The sequence below is a fragment of the Schistocerca nitens genome, chromosome 9 (genome assembly GCF_023898315.1).
Source record: "Schistocerca nitens isolate TAMUIC-IGC-003100 chromosome 9, iqSchNite1.1, whole genome shotgun sequence".
Classification (NCBI taxonomy): domain Eukaryota; kingdom Metazoa; phylum Arthropoda; class Insecta; order Orthoptera; family Acrididae; genus Schistocerca; species Schistocerca nitens.
In genome coordinates, this window is record NC_064622.1 from 260,829,925 (window position 1) to 260,847,295 (window position 17,371).

At 43.3% G+C, this 17,371-nt stretch overlaps 1 protein-coding gene and 1 pseudogene across 1 annotated transcript in view; one reads left to right on the forward strand and one right to left on the reverse strand.

Moving 5' to 3' along the window:
- The window catches only part of LOC126203833 (transient receptor potential channel pyrexia-like), a 281,000-nt gene that overhangs the window by 54,525 nt on the left and 209,104 nt on the right, over window positions 1-17,371 (reverse strand). The gene's annotated exons all lie outside the window — the stretch shown is intronic.
- Window positions 4,670-4,787, forward strand: LOC126204826 (5S ribosomal RNA; annotated as a pseudogene).

Sequence of the window (17,371 nt, forward strand, 5' to 3'; positions counted from 1 at the left end):
AAAGAACACATTGACACCGGTGTGTCAGACCCACCATACTTGCTCCGGACACTGCGAGAGGGCTGTACAAGCAAAGATCACACGCACGGCACAGCGGACACACCAGGAACCGCGGTGTTGGCCGTCGAATGGCGCTAGCTGCGCAGCATTTGTGCACCGCCGCCGTCAGTGTCAGCCAGTTTGCCGTGCCATACGGAGCTCCATCGCAGTCTTTAACACTGGTAGCATGCCGCGACAGCGTGGACGTGAACCGTATGTGCAGTTGACGGACTTTGAGCGAGGGCGTATAGTGGGCATGCGGGAGGCCGGGTGGACGTACCGCCGAATTGCTCAACACGTGGGGCGTGAGGTCTCCACAGTACATCGATGTTGTCGCCAGTGGTCGGCGGAAGGTGCACGTGCCCGTCGACCTGGGACCGGACCGCAGCGACGCACGGATGCACGCCAAGACCGTAGGATCCTACGCAGTGCCGTAGGGGACCGCACCGCCACTTCCCAGCAAATTAGGGACACTGTTGCTCCTGGGGTATCGGCGAGGACCATTCGCAACCGTCTCCATGAAGCTGGGCTACGGTCCCGCACACCGTTAGGCCGTCTTCCGCTCACGCCCCAACATCGTGCAGCCCGCCTCCAGTGGTGTCGCGACAGGCGTGAATGGAGGGACGAATGGAGTCGTGTCGTCTTCAGCGATGAGAGTCGCTTATGCCTTGGTGCCAATGATGGTCGTATGCGTGTTTGGCGCCGTGCAGGTGAGCGCCACAACACCCGGCATCATGGTGTGGGGAGCGATCTCCTACACTGGCCGTACACCACTGGTGATCGTCGAGGGGACACTGAATAGTGCACGGTACATCCAAACCGTCATCGAACCCATCGTTCTACCATTCCTAGACCGGCAAGGGAACTTGCTGTTCCAACAGGACAATGCACGTCCGCATGTATCCCGTGCCACCCAACGTGCTCTAGAAGGTGTAAGTCAACTACCCTGGCCAGCAAGATCTCCGGATCTGTCCCCCATTGAGCATGTTTGGGACTGGATGAAGCGTCGTCTCACGCGGTCTGCACGTCCAGCACGAACGCTGGTCCAACTGAGGCGCCAGGTGGAAATGGCATGGCAAGCCGTTCCACAGGACTACATCCAGCATGTCTACGATCGTCTCCATGGGAGAATAGCAGCCTGCATTGCTGCGGAAGGTGGATATACACTGTACTAGTGCCGACATTGTGCATGCTCTGTTGCCTGTGTCTATGTGCCTGTGGTTCTGTCAGTGTGATCATGTGATGTATCTGACCCCCGGAATGTGTCAATAAAGTTTCCCCTTCCTGGGACAATGAATTCACGGTGTTCTTATTTCAATTTCCAGTAGTGTATCTTGGGCCTCATATTTCCTAGCATCTTTACGCTGAGAGCAGTCATTTTACTGCTCTTCAACTAAAATATACAATCTACTAATTCTAACCAAAAAGTGCTCTGCTGTTTAGTCACCACTGCTGAACAGCAGTAAGAAGGCTCGTATTTAATTGTGGGGTCCCACAAGGCTCCATCTTAGGACCAGTATTTTCTTGAGCCATTACACAGAGAGCAGTCGTTCTACTACTGCTCTTTGACTAAAATATATAATGTACAAGAAGAAGAAACAGAAGAACACAAGTCATTGGCGTGCATTCCGTTTGTCGGAAACACCTCAAGGAAAATCGGCAGAATACTGTGCAAACACAATGTGAATGTGTATTCCGACCCCTGCAAAAACCTTGACTCTACTGGGTTCAGTGAAAGATGACCTAGGCCTTCGAAAACCAGGCGTTTATCAAATTCCCTGACAGTGTGGGAAATCATACATTGGGGAGACAGTCCGCACTGTAGAAGAGAAGTGCCGCGAACATAAGCACCATGCTGAATTACGCCAGGCCACTAAATCAGCCATGGCCGACCATTGTATACAGACTGGCCATATTATGGACTATGAAAAAACAAAAATACTCTGTCAATCCTCCTACTTCTGGGACTGCGTTATTAAAGAGGCCATCGAAATCCACTACAGGACGATCTAATTAATAAAGACAGTGGCCTTCAACTCAGTCAGGCTTGGAACGCTGCACTCAGCCTGGAGAGAAAGATGCGGTCCCAGAGATCGAGGACCGCCCCCGACGGCGGCAGCAGGGAGACTGCAGACCCCAGTTCAGACCCAGGCACCGCTTCCCCACCAACTCCAGTAGCCGCCGCGCCGGCCGCACCGAAGACACCAGGAGAGGAACGGTGGAAGGGGTAACGGCTAGTATATACAGGGCGCCGGGAGGAACACCACAGCAGTCGTCAGGAACCACCTGAAGATGGCAGCGTGTACTTCAGCCGAAATACTGTGGAGAAATTGCGACGCTACCCGGTCGGATACCCGAGAACTGTTCAAATTGGAAATACGCTGGGAAAACTTCAGATCGCATATCAACTGCACAGTGCTACAAGGTTCTATCTTAGGCTGAATATTTTCTAGTGCGTTTACCCAGACAGCAATCATTCCACTGCTCTCAGATTAATATACACAATATCCTAATTCGATCCAAACAGTTTCTGCTTTGTTAGTTACCATCACACAGTAGTAAGATTCCTTACTAACCAGTTCACCAGACGAACAAAAGTAGTAATGCTTACGAAATGAAAAGTTTGTTATGTTTAGGATACTAACGTTGCATATTTTGTTATGTATACCACGAAGCAGTGCAATGTAAACATCATAAAACGTAACGTATCTAAATTTCCATTATTTCTGCTTACACCACGACTTTAACGTAAAACTGCACGTGGTCCAGAATGTAACGTTCCTAAGAACTCCACCTGATGATAAGCCTGCAGTTCCTTGAAAACTAGTTAATGGTATAAATCGTATTAAAATTCAAAAAGCGACTGGTTGCATATTATACCTATATAAAACATTACCGTTATCGACAATTCGCACGTCAGAGTAGTTATGGAGGTATGATCAACCAGTCAGTATTTCAAGTGACACGTAAAGAATTAATGAATAAAATTAGGTCGACAAGTAGTTTACTTGCACCGTTCTTTTCGTTTAAGAATAAATAACAGAATGGCGATAATTATTCATGGTATTGTACAATAATCTCCTCGGCCTGTGTGTCTGTCAACTTGAGTTTAGCACTGTTCGACACTAGCGCAGCGGCATCTGTAGAAGTCGCTGTGAAAAACGTCCACGTCTCCAAGAAACTCGTAGCTGCTAATACTCCTGCACACAGAACAGTCGCAACGTTAGAAAACGGTAGTGAAATGAGGGAAGAGTGGCAGACTGATGCGTGGTGCAGGCATTGACACCTAAACCTCAAAGCATACAAATGTAACGTATTGCGAACAAATGGTCAAAAAGTCCCTAGGAGTCAATCAACACATATCTCGTGAAAAGACCATGGAGATCACATGGAGGGTCTGTAACAGTTATTCCTCTCTCCCACCATTGGCGACCACAGCTGGAAAGAGAGGGAATGACAAAGTTACACGAAGTACCCTCTACCTCACACCAAGATAATTTCCAGGTTACAGATGAAGATGTTTATGCTTAAAATTATGTTTACACTGAGCTGATAGAAGTCATAGGATAGCGATATGCACATATACAGAGTTGTCACTACTAACAGATAAGTAACACTGCGTGAAATAACTGCAGATATCAACGTGGCACGTACGACGAACGTATCCGTTAAGATAGTGCGGTGAAATTTGGCTTTAATGGGCGATGGCAGCAGACGACCAACGAGAGTGACTTTGTTAACATCATGAATGACATCGCCTGCAGCGCCTCCCCTGAGCTTGTGACCATACTGATTGAGTCCTAGACGTCTGGAAAACTGGCCTGATCACATGCGTCCCGATTTCAGTTGGTAAGGCTGATGCCAGGGTTCGCGTATGGCGCAGGCCTCACGAAGGCATGGGCACAAGTTGTCAACAAGGCACAGTGCAAACTGGTGGTGGCTCCATAATAGTGTGGACTGTTTCCATGGAATGGACTGTGTCCTCTGTTCGAACTGAACCGATCACAGACTGTGAATGGTTATGCTCGGCACCTGAAGACCATTTGGAGCCATCATGGACTTCATGTTCCCAAACAACGATGGAACGTTTTGGATGAGAATGTGCCATGTCTGCAGGCCACAATTGTTGGCGATTGGTTCGAAGAACATTCTGGACACTTCAAGCAAATGAGTGTGCGATCCAGATCGCCTGACGTGAATCCCATCAAATACTGAAGGGATGTAATCAAGAGGTCAGTTCGTGAACAAACTCCTGAATTGGCAACACTTTCTCATTTATGGACCGCTGTAGAAGCAGTATGTCTCAGAATTTCTGCAGGGGACCTCTACCACGTCGAGTTGCTGCAGAAGGAGGTCCGAAGCGATATTAGGAGGTACCACATGACTTTTGTCACCTCATTGTATGCTAACATAAAAGGAAATTATTACACCATTAACAGTCTGACCGTACTCTATCAGAATGATATTGCAGAATGTTCGTGCCTATGGTATAGCTGATTAAAATTTCATCGTTTTGAACTTATTTCCAGTAGGGAAGAGTGTTGTGCCTTGGTACATTTTCCAGACTTTCGCCTCTAGCCAGCCCTGTAATAGAAGTTTTATATATTTTCTTATTTCTTTTTTAAATTATGGCAACGGCCTCGCCGCAGTGGCTACACCGGTTCCCGTCAGATCACCGAAGTTAAGCGCTGTCGGGCGTGGTCGGCACTTGGATGGGTGACCATCCGGTCCGCCATGCACTGTTGCCATTTTTCGGGGTGCACTCAGTCTCGTGATGCCAATTGAGAAGCTACTCGACCGAATAGTAGCGGCTCCGGTCAAAGAAAACCATCATAACGACCGGGAGAGCGTTGTGCTGACCACACGCCCCTCCTGTCCCCATCCTCAGTTGGAGATAACACGGTGGTCGGATGGTCCCAGTGGGCCTCTTGTGGCCTGCAGACAGAGTGCTTTTTTTTAATGATGGCATTCACTCTTCATGTGCTGTAGTATTTTTCTGAAATTACAAAATTTCTGCAGAAAATTTAGTTTCTTTCCCACATTTGAAAACATGTTTCACTGTACAGCTTTATAATATTCCTAGGAACAATTTTTGGATTAAAATTTAAGAGCGCTGCGATCGAGAAAATCTTGTCAGTACCGTATTTTATAGTCTATCTGTTAGATTATTATTCTTTTACACAAGAATAATTAGAAAGTTAAATTCAATTAAGCAGAACTGTTACAAAAATCACAGTTGCATGTTAAATACATTTTGGAAAGGAAGCTATTGGAAGCTAACACAAATTTCCGTTTTCGAGACGGGTAGAATTGTTAAAATATCAAAGAAGGTCAGTTTATTTGCAAGTATCCTCTCTTTCAAGATACAAGATGTTGTAGGACCGACGAAATATGGCTTAACTGTCCACGTCTTACATAAATAATTCGATGCTTACTATATAATAAAGTCTTAATTATGTGAAAAATTATAAAATTATATATTTTTTTCATATCGTTGGGACTCAAAGGGTAAAATTTATTCTTAGCGCTTCAGATATGTCAGAGCATACCACATTATGCCATGTTGGGATATTCCGATAACACGTCCATATAAAACACAACCTCATTTCTAACAACAGTAAGAACTGTAGAAAATGGTGGAAAGTGCTTATGGCGGTCTCTAGTGCACATTCCTTCATGCGATTCTAAAATCAGTCATTATACTGAAGTACAGATCAAAAAAAATCCTGCGTTCCTACGTACACTATCCTTTAGGTTACAACACTCTCTCCTACAGAGTAATGGTATTCCTACAGATTACAATGGTGCCGGTAACTGATGATTCTTGGAAGTGCCTGACGTTCTTGGAACCTTTCAGGTGGAGATCAGAACACATACACACGCGCTTTATCACAATCTTTTAGACAGTGAGAAAGTGTGAATCTGTGACATTAGTGACACTGTAGCATCATAGCGACAGATCGCGCTGACGGCAGTAATGCACTGAGTGGAGAACGAGTGGTAAGAATGAAAACTATTGCAACGTTGAAGTTAGCCTGAATGCTCGCCTGATGTGGCAACAACTTTAAACCGTGTTGTCAAATCCTACATGAGCAGGGTATCAAATGTATATTTCAGCAGTATAATGCAAGACCCCGCTCTACAGTTAACACCACAACCGCCTTGGAAACGTACGCATCCTCGTCTGGCTCGTCCAGTACCTCGATTCATCGACGATAGAGAATGTCTGTAACGCGATAAGCAATATCCATTAACTTACGCAGAATGTGTTTCGGGTTGGGTAAGGAATTCCTCAAGATTACGTTCGGAAGATGTTTGCCTCCGTGCCAAAACGAATAAAAGAATGTATTTGAAACCATATTGGCCACAACTAATACCGATGTTGATGATGGATATGAAATCTGAAACGAATGAGAGTTTAATTATTTGATGACAGTCGTGTGACGAACATCTCCACAATGTTTCATAAAAATCGGCCTGGTGTTTCATGGTGCAACACTTGCTATTTCCGTTAGCGCATGTACAAGGTCCATCCACAAAAATGTGACCTCCACCTATGACCGACGTCCACGTCCAGTAACTTCTCACCGCCGCCAGGGGACAGCACTAGCAGTAGGGGATATACAGGGCGGTCCATTAATAGTGACCGGGCCAAATATCTCACGAAATAAGCATCAAACAATAAACTACAAAGAACGAAACTCGTCTAGCTTGAAGGGGGAAACCAGATGACGCTATGGTTGGCCCGCTAGATGGCGCTGCCATAGGTCAAACGGATATCAACTGCGTTTCTTTAAATAGGAATCCCCATTTTTTATTACATATTCGTGTAGTACGTAAAGAAATATGAATGTTTTAGTTGGACTAATTTTTCGCTTTGTGATAGATGGCGCTGCAATAGTCACAAACGTATAAGAACGTGGTATCACGCAACATTTCGCCAGTACGGACGGTATTTGCTTCGTGATACATTCCCCGTGTTAAAATGGACCTTTGACCAATTGCGGAAAAGGTCGATATCGCGTTGATGTACGGCTATTGTGATCAAAATGCCCAACGGGCGTGTGCTATGTATGCTGCTCGGTATCCTGGATGACATCATCCAAGTGTCCAGACCGTTCGCCGGATAGTTATGTTATTTAAGGAAACAGGAAGTGTTCAGCCACATGTGAAACGTCAACCACGACCTGCAACAACTGATGATGCCCAACCAGGTGTTTTAGCTGCTGTCGCGACTAATCCGCACATCAGTGGCAGACAAATTACGTGTGAATCGGGAATCTCAAAATTGTTGGTTTTGAAAATGCTACATCAACATCGACTGCAAAAAAATGGTTCAAATGGCTCTGAGCACTATGGGACTTAACATCTGTGGTCATCAGTCCCCTAGAACTTAGAACTACTTAAACCTAACTAACCTAAGGACATCACACATATCCATGCCCGAGGCAGGATTCGAACCTGCGACCGTAGCAGTCGCGCGGTTCCGGACTGAGCGCCTAGAACGGCTTGGCCACCGCGGCCGGCTCTTTGGACGGGTCCAGGCCAGAGGAGAGAACATTATGGTCTGGAAAATGTGTATGTGACATTCCCTGAGTCATCTGTCGTTCTGGAAGACACAATGATCAACATAAGTATGCCTCTATGCCTGCGGACTCTGTTCAAGCTTTTGACAGGTGGTAACATTAATGCGACTAGACCAGTGTTTCCCAACCTTTCTGAGGCCGATATCCCTAAGTCCAATCAGGTATTATTACCTAGTCCCCACCACCACCACTAACGTCATAAACATCAGTGCATAAAGGGTCCAAGCCAGAGGAGGGAGCCGGCCGGGATGGCCGAGCGGTTCTAGGCGCTACAGTCTGGAACCGCACGACTGCTACGGTCGCAGGTTCGAATCCTGCCTCGGGGGATGGGTGTGTGTGATGCCCTTAGGTTAGTTAGGTTTACATAGTTCTACGTTCTAGGGGGCTAATTACTTCAGAAGTTAATTCCCACAGTGCTCAGAGCCATTTGAACCAGAGGAGGGAACATTATAGTCCGGTAAATGTTTACGTGACGTTCCCTGGGTCATCTGTCGTTCTGGAAGGCACAATGATCAACGTAAGTATGCTTCTATCCCTGTGGACTCTATTCAGGCTTTTAACATGTGGTCACATTAGTGTGATTAGACCAGAGTTTCCCGACTTTTCTGAGACCATTACCCCTAAGTCCAATCAGATATTACCTAGTCCTCCACCACCACCACCACTAACGTCGTCAACATCAGTGCATAACTAAATTTTATAATGAAAAAAAAGTCTTTTGGAACACTTTTATTTTTAGAATGACGGAAGATAGTTTCTGTAGGTGTTTTATTATATAAGGAACTAATGATCCTAATTATTTCTAACAATCTTTTTTTTATAGAATGATGAAACACTTAGGAGTACACCGCGAGTGTTACGTATAACACCTCTTCAGAAAAGATAGCTAACTAATCACATTGAGGATAGACACTTGTTACAATATACACTTCCTCTGCACCACACCTCTCCCTAGTGAGTCTTGCTTCATCCACATTCAGCCGAATTAAAATCCGTGGAATGTACTTACTGTTTGTAAATTACTTCACTGCTGGAGTCCTTACTTTTGAGCTAGCAGAGATTGGAAGACCTTAGGCTGCCAAAGCTTTATGTCTGCCAACTACTACTAATAATAATAACGCTGTGAAGGCCCTGCAGCAATTAAGTATCCATTACGTAGTTAGTGTTGTGTTGTGTCGTCAATTGGATAGATTATATGTTGCCAAATGTATAATGAAACAATCTGTGGTCCACTGGGGGAACTACCTACAACTCAGAGATGACGTTTCAATGAGATTATTATGTGATATTTACATTTCAGTTTTACTGTTATAGACGCATGGCACAAAGTAAAATGTGTAAGTAGGCTGTTTAGGTTTTTATGTTGGTAACGCCAGGTAACGCTCTGCATGAAAATCACTGACTGTGCTGTGTGCAGTCTGTGGCTGGTTTGCATTGTTGGAATATTTGCTATTGTACTGTTGGGCAGTTGGATGTGAACAGCGCGTAGCGTTGCGCAGTTGGAGGTGAGCCGCCAGCAGTGATGGATGTGGCAAGAGAGATGGCAGAATTTTGAGAGCGGATGATATGGACGTGTGTCCATCAGAAAGAGTAAATTTGTTATACTGGATATCATGAACATATATCACTTTTGAACATTATTAAGGTAAATATGTTGTTTGTTCTCTATCAAAATCTTTCATTTGCTAACTATGCCTACCAGTAGTTAGTGCCTTTAGTAGTTAGAATCCTTTATTTAGCTGGCAGTATTGGCGCTCGCTGTATTGTAGTAGTTCGAGTAACGAAGATTTTTGTGAGGTAAGTGATTCATGAAAGGTATAGGTTATTGTTGGACAGGGCCATTCTTTTGTAGGGATTATTGAAAGTCAGATTGCGTTGCGCTAAAAATATTGTGTGTCAATTTAGCGTTGATCAGAATAAGTAAAGAGAGAAATGTCTGAGTACGTTCACTTCTGCTCAGCTGTTTAAAAATCAAATAACGTAAGAGGTTTTCCAGCGCTGTCATTTTTAAATATTTCTAAGGGGACGTTTCAAATATTTCTGTGTAAAAAGTGGACTATGTGAGTAGATGTTGATACATTCGTTTCATAAGCTTTAACCTCAACCAGATTGTGTCATGGTTTAATACTCGTGTCTGAAACAAAATATATGGATTGGTAACTTAGTAAGCAGTATTACAGTCTTACCCACAAACAGTGAAAATAATAATGATCTTTAAAAAGTAATTTAGTTTCGCAGCCATTAGAAAATTTGATTTTGCCCCTCAGAGAGTAATTATCACAGTTTGGGAACCACTGGACTAGACAGTGTATAATAATGGTTTAACAAGGTTCAAGAAGGTTGTTTTAAATGAAGCTTAATTCTGGTGTAGAACTGTTGACTGGGAAGTCGCCTAGTGTTTCACTCGCTTAAGTGCGACGTTTTCTCCTTACATGGGCCCTCTGGGTACATTTCCACTTTCGCGAAACATGTAGTTTGTGCCAGTATGTAGTACCGTGTCTCTGTTGTCGTTTGTGTGGCGTCACCCGAAGAGTAAGGTCCCATTTTGAAGTTAGTACCGCACGACGGAGCTACAAGTTACAGACAGTCGATGTTAGACGCAGCCAGGAATGAGAAAAGTTGGCCTCGTCACGCCGTCAAAGAGTTCAGTTGCCGCCGCTGCTGGAACTCCTTACATCAGAGCACAGCGCCGCTCTCACCACCCAGATAGCCGACTCTAAGAGCAGAGTCAGCGTAGTTCCGATTCAGGCGGGAGCTAGTGTCGTTAGTCCACTGTTTAATGTAAAGTGATATTTATCTGTCATTCATTACAAGAACTACAATACAGGCCATTAAAATTGCTACACCAAGAAGAAATGCAGATGATAAACAGGTATTCATTGGACAAATATATTATACTAGAACTGACATGTCATTACATTTCCACGCAATTTGGGTGCATAGATCCTGAGAAACCAATACCCAGAACAACCACCTCTGGCCATAATAACGGCCTTGATACGCCTGGGCATTGAGTCAAACAGAGCTTGGATGGCATGTACAGGTACAGCTGCCCATGCAGCTTCAACACGATACCACAGTTCATGAAGCGTAGTGACTGGCGTATTGTGACGAGCCAGTTGCTCGACCACCATTGACCACACGCTTTCAATTGGTGAGAGATCTGGAGAATGCGCTGGCCAGGGCAGAAGTCTAACATTTTCTGTATCCAGAAAGGCCCGTTCAGGACCTGCAACATGCGGTCGTGCATTATCCTCCTGAAATGTAGAGTTTCGCGGGGATAGAATCTCAAATGTAACGTCCACTGTTCAAAGTGCCGTCATTGCGAACAAGAGGTGACCGAGTAGTAACCAATGGCACCCCATACCATCACGCCGGGTGATACGCCAGTATGGCGATGACAAATACTCGCTTCCAATGTGCGTTCACCGCGATGTCGCCAAACACGGATGCGACCATCATGATGCTGTAAACAGAACCTGGATTCATCCGAAAAAATGACGTTTTGCCATTCGTGCACCCAGGTTCGTTGTTGAGTACACCATCGCAGGCGCTCCTGTCTGTGATACAGCGTCAAGGGTAACCGCAGCCACGATATCTGAGCTGATAGTCCATGCTGCTGCAATCGTCGTCGAACTGTTCGTGCAGATAGTTGATGTCTTGCAAACGTCCCCATCTGTTGACTCAGGGATCGAGACGTGGATGCACGATCCGTTACAGTCATGTGGATAAGATGCCTGTCATTTCGACTGCTAGTGACACGAGGCCATTGAAATCCAGCACGACGTTCCGTATTACCCTCCTGACCCCACCGATTCCATATTCTGCTAACAGTCATTGGAGCCCGCATCTCGTGGTCGTGCGGTAGCGTTCTCGCTTCCCACGCCCGGGTTCCCGGGTTCGATTCCCGGCGGGGTCAGGGATTTTCTCTGCCTCGTGATGGCTGGGTGTTGTGTGCCGTCCTTAGGCTCTGGCTCTGAGCACTATGGGACTCAACTGCTGAGGTCATTAGTCCCCTAGAACTTAGAACTAGTTAAACCTAACTAACCTAAGGACATCACAAACATCCATGCCCGAGGCAGGATTCGAACCTGCGACCGTAGTGGTCTTGCGGTTCCAGACTGCAGCGCCTTTAACCGCACGGCCACTTCGGCCGGCCGTCCTTAGGTTAGTTAGGTTTAAGTAGTTCTAAGTTCTAGGGGACTTATGACCACAGCAGTTGAGTCCCATAGTGCTCAGAGCCATTTGAACCATTTGAACAGTCATTGGATCTCGACCAATGCGAGCACCAATGCCGCGATATGATAAACCGCAATCGCGATAGGCTACAATCCGACCTTTATGAAAGTCGGAAACGTGATGGTACGCATTTCTCCTCCTTACACGAGGCATCACAACAACGTTTCACCAGGCAACGCCAGTCAAATCATGAGAAATCGGTTGGAAACTTTCCTCATGTCAGCACGTTGTAGGCGTCGCCACCGGCGCCAACATTGTGTGAATGCTCTGAAAAACTAATCATTTGCATATCACACCATCTTCTTCCTGTCGGTTAAATTTCGCGTCTGTAGCACGTCATCTTCGTGGTGTAGCAATTTTAATGGCCAGTAGTGTAAAAACAGTTGCGACGTTACAGTACTACTTTTCCATGTAATAAACAGTTAACACTGTGCTCTGAGATTGTATCAAACGTATATCGTCCCTCATATGGACATAGATCTCTTCCAAAGTTAAGTATGTATTATTAAAGTGTTTTACTGAAACTGATGTAACTGTTGCTGCACCTACTCGACCTCCTCCAGAAGTTAAATCTTACGCTGTCGTCCAGGCTTGCTATTCCGTATAGAAGTTCGTATAATGATGGTAACAATAATGAGAGGAAAGGTGAAATCCCGCGTCGACACTCTCCAGCAGACCACGCAAGACCGCACAACGTAACGTCCCCATTCAGCGGACAGACTGCTAACATCTATGGAACATTTCCTCCGATCTCTGATACATCATGCATGAGACTGAGTTGTAACATAGGAGCCGTAGTTTGGTGGTCTCTCTTCTGACTGCCGGACAGGCGAAAATTTTTTCCATGATGAGGATTTTAACTGGCTGCGTTTTAACACCAATAGTTCACAATAGTGATTTTATAACAGTAACACGTTTGCGCCACCTATGAAAATACTAATTTATTATCATTATTGAATGTTTTCATATATATGTAGTCCTTTTATTGAATGTTATTGCGAGATATATCTCTTTTATAATTCATATGAAAAATACAGTTCTTTAATATTACTGATGCAATTAGAATTGTAATGATTATAATAGGTGGAAGAAAGACCCTCTATGTCTCAGAGGTGTTAACGTGCCAAAGGAAAATGTGGAAAGGCATAAGTCAGCAGACCAACAGCACTTGAATCAGTCTTTAGCCAACCATAGAAATATCAACATTCTGGAACGGAACGGAAAGCTGGACGTATTATAGGCATAATTCAAAGTCGAATAATGTGGTACGTTTTAACATATCTCAGAGCGCCAAGAAGAAATTTAATGGAGTAAACTGTGTGAAGAGTCACTACTGAATAATACCTTCCACCACAAGGGCCACAGTGAATCATCACGTCGAACGTGAAGTACAGAATGTTCAGAGTTGTAGTACTGTATCAGTGCATGAACAACTCGTTTTAATGTGTGAATTTTAATGCAGTGTGTTAATACAACATTATTGACGTAAGTCACACTGTCAATATTAGTGTCTTACTCCGGATCTTGAAACTTTCTGACAAGTAAGCCTGTCCAAAGGATACAGTTAGAATTTGATTGGTTTTGAATATGTTGTAGCGTAGAGAAAAATAAGAGATACATATTTTTTATATATTGTTGAAAAAAATTGACTTTAATATTGCAGAATGAATACTGTTGAAACGGTAACATATATTTAAAAAACTTGAAGCAAAAGTTCTGTGGTTTTGAATGTATGTTACAACGGTGCACCCAAACTGCCGAAAAAAGTCAATTCTTTCCAAATTCCCTCCCACCCCCAACCCCCCTACTATTTGTTTTTCATTTCAATATTTGACTAATAGCAAAACATATAGCATCTTTAAGACCAAATTTAATCATATATGATGAAGTGGTATTGCGAGGATGTATTTCTGAGAAATAACCTAGAAATCTCTACGTATCGCTGTAGCGCGCCCATTCTGCGCCCGTTTCAATGCCAATTGTCAAGACGTTGGATTGTTTAATAAATCTTCCCCCCTTCCCCATATATATATGTGACCGTAGCGGTCGCGCGGTTCCAGACTGAAGCGCCTAGAACCGCTCGGTCACTCTGGCCGGCCATTTGGTGCATTTTTGTTTTTGTTTTTTACATGTTGTAACCTTTCCAGATTTAATTATGTTGTATTAGAAACTGTCTGCACATTATTGTATACTTCACAATAATGTGGAAGCGCAGAATTGTTCGAGACCACAAAATGTTGATTTCATTTCGATTTTCGAAGCACATCGAGCAATTGCAATTTCATGACAGGAATCACGAGCAAGATCAGAGTTTTTAAACTAAAACTGAACAGGTGTCTCACATTTAGTTGATTCCTGTTCAGTGTAACCACTCTTGCACCCTGAATATTTAAAAAGGTTGACAAACATGGGGGAATAAATCTGATTGTAAATGAGGGAGTGAGTTTATAGAATACTATTTCTTTAATGCAAGTTAACATCGTAATTATATAATACAATTACGTCATAAAAATGCACGCATGAGCGAGAAACAGTAGACTGTACGCGCGACTCTCGGCATGTCGGCATCACCGTCAATGGCACGAACGCGGCATCCCAACAGGCAGCGTTTCATTCGCGGCGCTCGTCCCTGCATCGCTGTCCATGCGCTTGGGTGACGTTGGCCGAGGGAAAGAGAGGGGGAATCATTTCTTCCTTCCCGCAACTGTCATGAAATTGTAATTGTCCAAATTGTTTTGCGCAAAAACAAAGCGTATTGGGCATTTTATTTTATCCGAACCATTCTCCACTTCCTCATTATTACACAGATTTACAATAATTTTAAAACAGTAATGTCCGAACAATTCAAAACATAAAGTAATCAAATCTGAAAAGGTTGGGAAACACTTATGAAACAACCCAACATGATGACTGGCATTGAAGCGATATAGAGATTTCTAACTCATTTATGGCAAATGCGTCATTGGTATACCACTTCATCACATGTGATTAATTTGGTGTTGACGATGCTACACGTTCCGGTACTGCCCGTTGTCGAAATAAAAAACAAATAGTGAGGGGCGAGGGAGAAGATTTCGAAAAAAATGGCATTTTCGACAAATGTGGTTGCACCGTTGTAACACACTTTAAAAACCATCAACTAGTATTTGAATTTTTTTTATCACCGTTTCAACGGTATTCATTCAGAAATATTAAATTCAGTTTCTTTAAAGGAAGTGCTTCATCCTCTTAACGGTTGTATGGGCATGTATAAAAAAAATATGTGTGTTATTTTTCTCTGTACCACAACATATTCAAAGCCGATCAAAATCGGCAGATATCCCCTGGACAGGTTAACTTGTGAGTGTCCCAGAAAGTGAAATTTATTATTTGAATTTTTGATACCATTAATAACTAAGGTGTTCAAAAACTTGGGTACAATTTTCCAAATAGTCTAAATCATACTACAGCACTGAAATTACTCAACTTGATATGAAAATCAAATTAGTTTGACTTCTTTTGTTAGTTTGAAATTATTTTGCTCAAATTACTAACACAAATTTCAGTTTATATCCAGATACCCAGAATGAGAATCTGTGAGGATGGGGCGTGAGTCGTGCTTGGGTAGCTCAAATGGTAGAGCACTTGCCCGTGAAAGGCAAAGGTCCCGAGTTCGAGTCTCGGTCCGGAACACAGTTTTAATCAACCAGTAAGTTTCATATCCAGATATTTCTGCATATGAGTAGCGCTTGCAGAAGTGTTGTCGAATGTCATAAGAGTTCTGGAGTCCCCATATTCTAGGAATTGTGTTGGTCAGTGATTAATTAATTTTCTTTATAGATTAAGTTATCCAGCTAGTAAAGTTGTAGTATGCAAAGTTTTGTTACTTTGTTCAAGCTCAACGGTTGGGAACTTTATAGAGACTAATTGATGGTGCTATCTTGTTCTCTTTAATTCCCAAGTTAAGAACTTAAATTTCATTTCTGAATTTTGAAAGATTTTGACAATTACTCTGAAATTAATTGTCCAACTTGAATTGGCAACCATTTTTGTTTATCTGGTCACATATTACTTAAAATATCTAAGTTCGAATCCCAGTGACTATTTCATTCTCTCTTTTTAACACAATACTATATTATGAAACGAAGTTAAGAGTCAGATTGCACAGGCATTTTAGACGCACGATTACTTACGGTGACTTAATTCTTTATAAGGGGTAACGCATACGAATTTGCATTAAGACAAAGAGTTAGTTGAGCGTAAATTAATATTACACTTTATTAGTACATAGAACAGTGCTGTTACAACCTTCAATTAGAGTGACCAAGTGTTACAGATGCTCATCACTGTTGAAAAATTGGTTGGGGAAAAATACACTGGAACAATGAAAGTGAGAGCTTGTGTGTGCCAGAACCAATGTACAGGAGAATGAAAGATGTTTCACCAAGGTTCAGTAAGAATGTTTCCATTTCACAGTGGTTATCAAATGAGTAGCGTCTACTTTTTCTATACGACAAAATTTTCGCCATTTGAATGCAATTACGTTTTCACGTCCAATACAGATATTTCGATTTTGTATCAATTTTCAAGTGCAACACATCATCCTTCAACATATGTTAAGCATTTCACGCAGGAATCCACACATACATGTCGTTTTCAAATGTAATCAATATGATATTTTTCCGTAGTATCCTATGTTAATGTCAATGACACTACAGGCATGTAGTCCGTTGAAAATAATACAGGATGTGACGAAATAATATCAGATGGAATGCATTTGACAACATGCACCAGATGCGTCGAAAAAATAAGCTCCGATCGGTAATAAAAACAAAACGAGTGCATTACAGAAAAACTATTTTCTGGAAGAAAATACAAATCTTAAACTATATTCCATCATAGCTCCCGCCATTTTGTAGGCACCTGTCAGAGAGTAGCCCAAGTTCATATGTGCCTTTCTCTACAATGTTGCTGCCCGTGATGTCAACCAAATGGTGGCATCATCACTGAACTCGTCATCTTCATTGACTTTTTGACCACCAGATGCAAAAAAAAAAAAAAAAAGGCCATGTCAGGGCTGTATAAACTACCCACAGCCACTGTAAGAGTTGAGAGTTGTCGTGTCTTGTTGACAGTGGCAGGTCGGGCAAAATCATGAATCGAAACAATACCATTTGTGAACTTTCAGTGGTGTTTACTCTGTATTGCGCAGCACAGTTTCATAAGCATCGCATGGTAAATATTTGCACTGACTGCTGCACCTCACGGTAGAACGACCTGTGTATCCCGACCGACTGTGCACATGACTTTTTGAGATCTCAAGATCTGCTTGGGTCTAGTTTTTAATGGTCCCCCTATTTATTACCCCCTAAAAAGAAGTCCACGGCGCGCTCAGTGTGACGTCATGCAGAGCGGGTTGCGTCTGGAGAGGCAATGCGCTGACAGGCGCACACCCTGCAATATTTCTCAAACGATTTCACAGAAGCTACTCGGTGAAAAGTTTGATTGATACTTTACTTGAAGCTTTA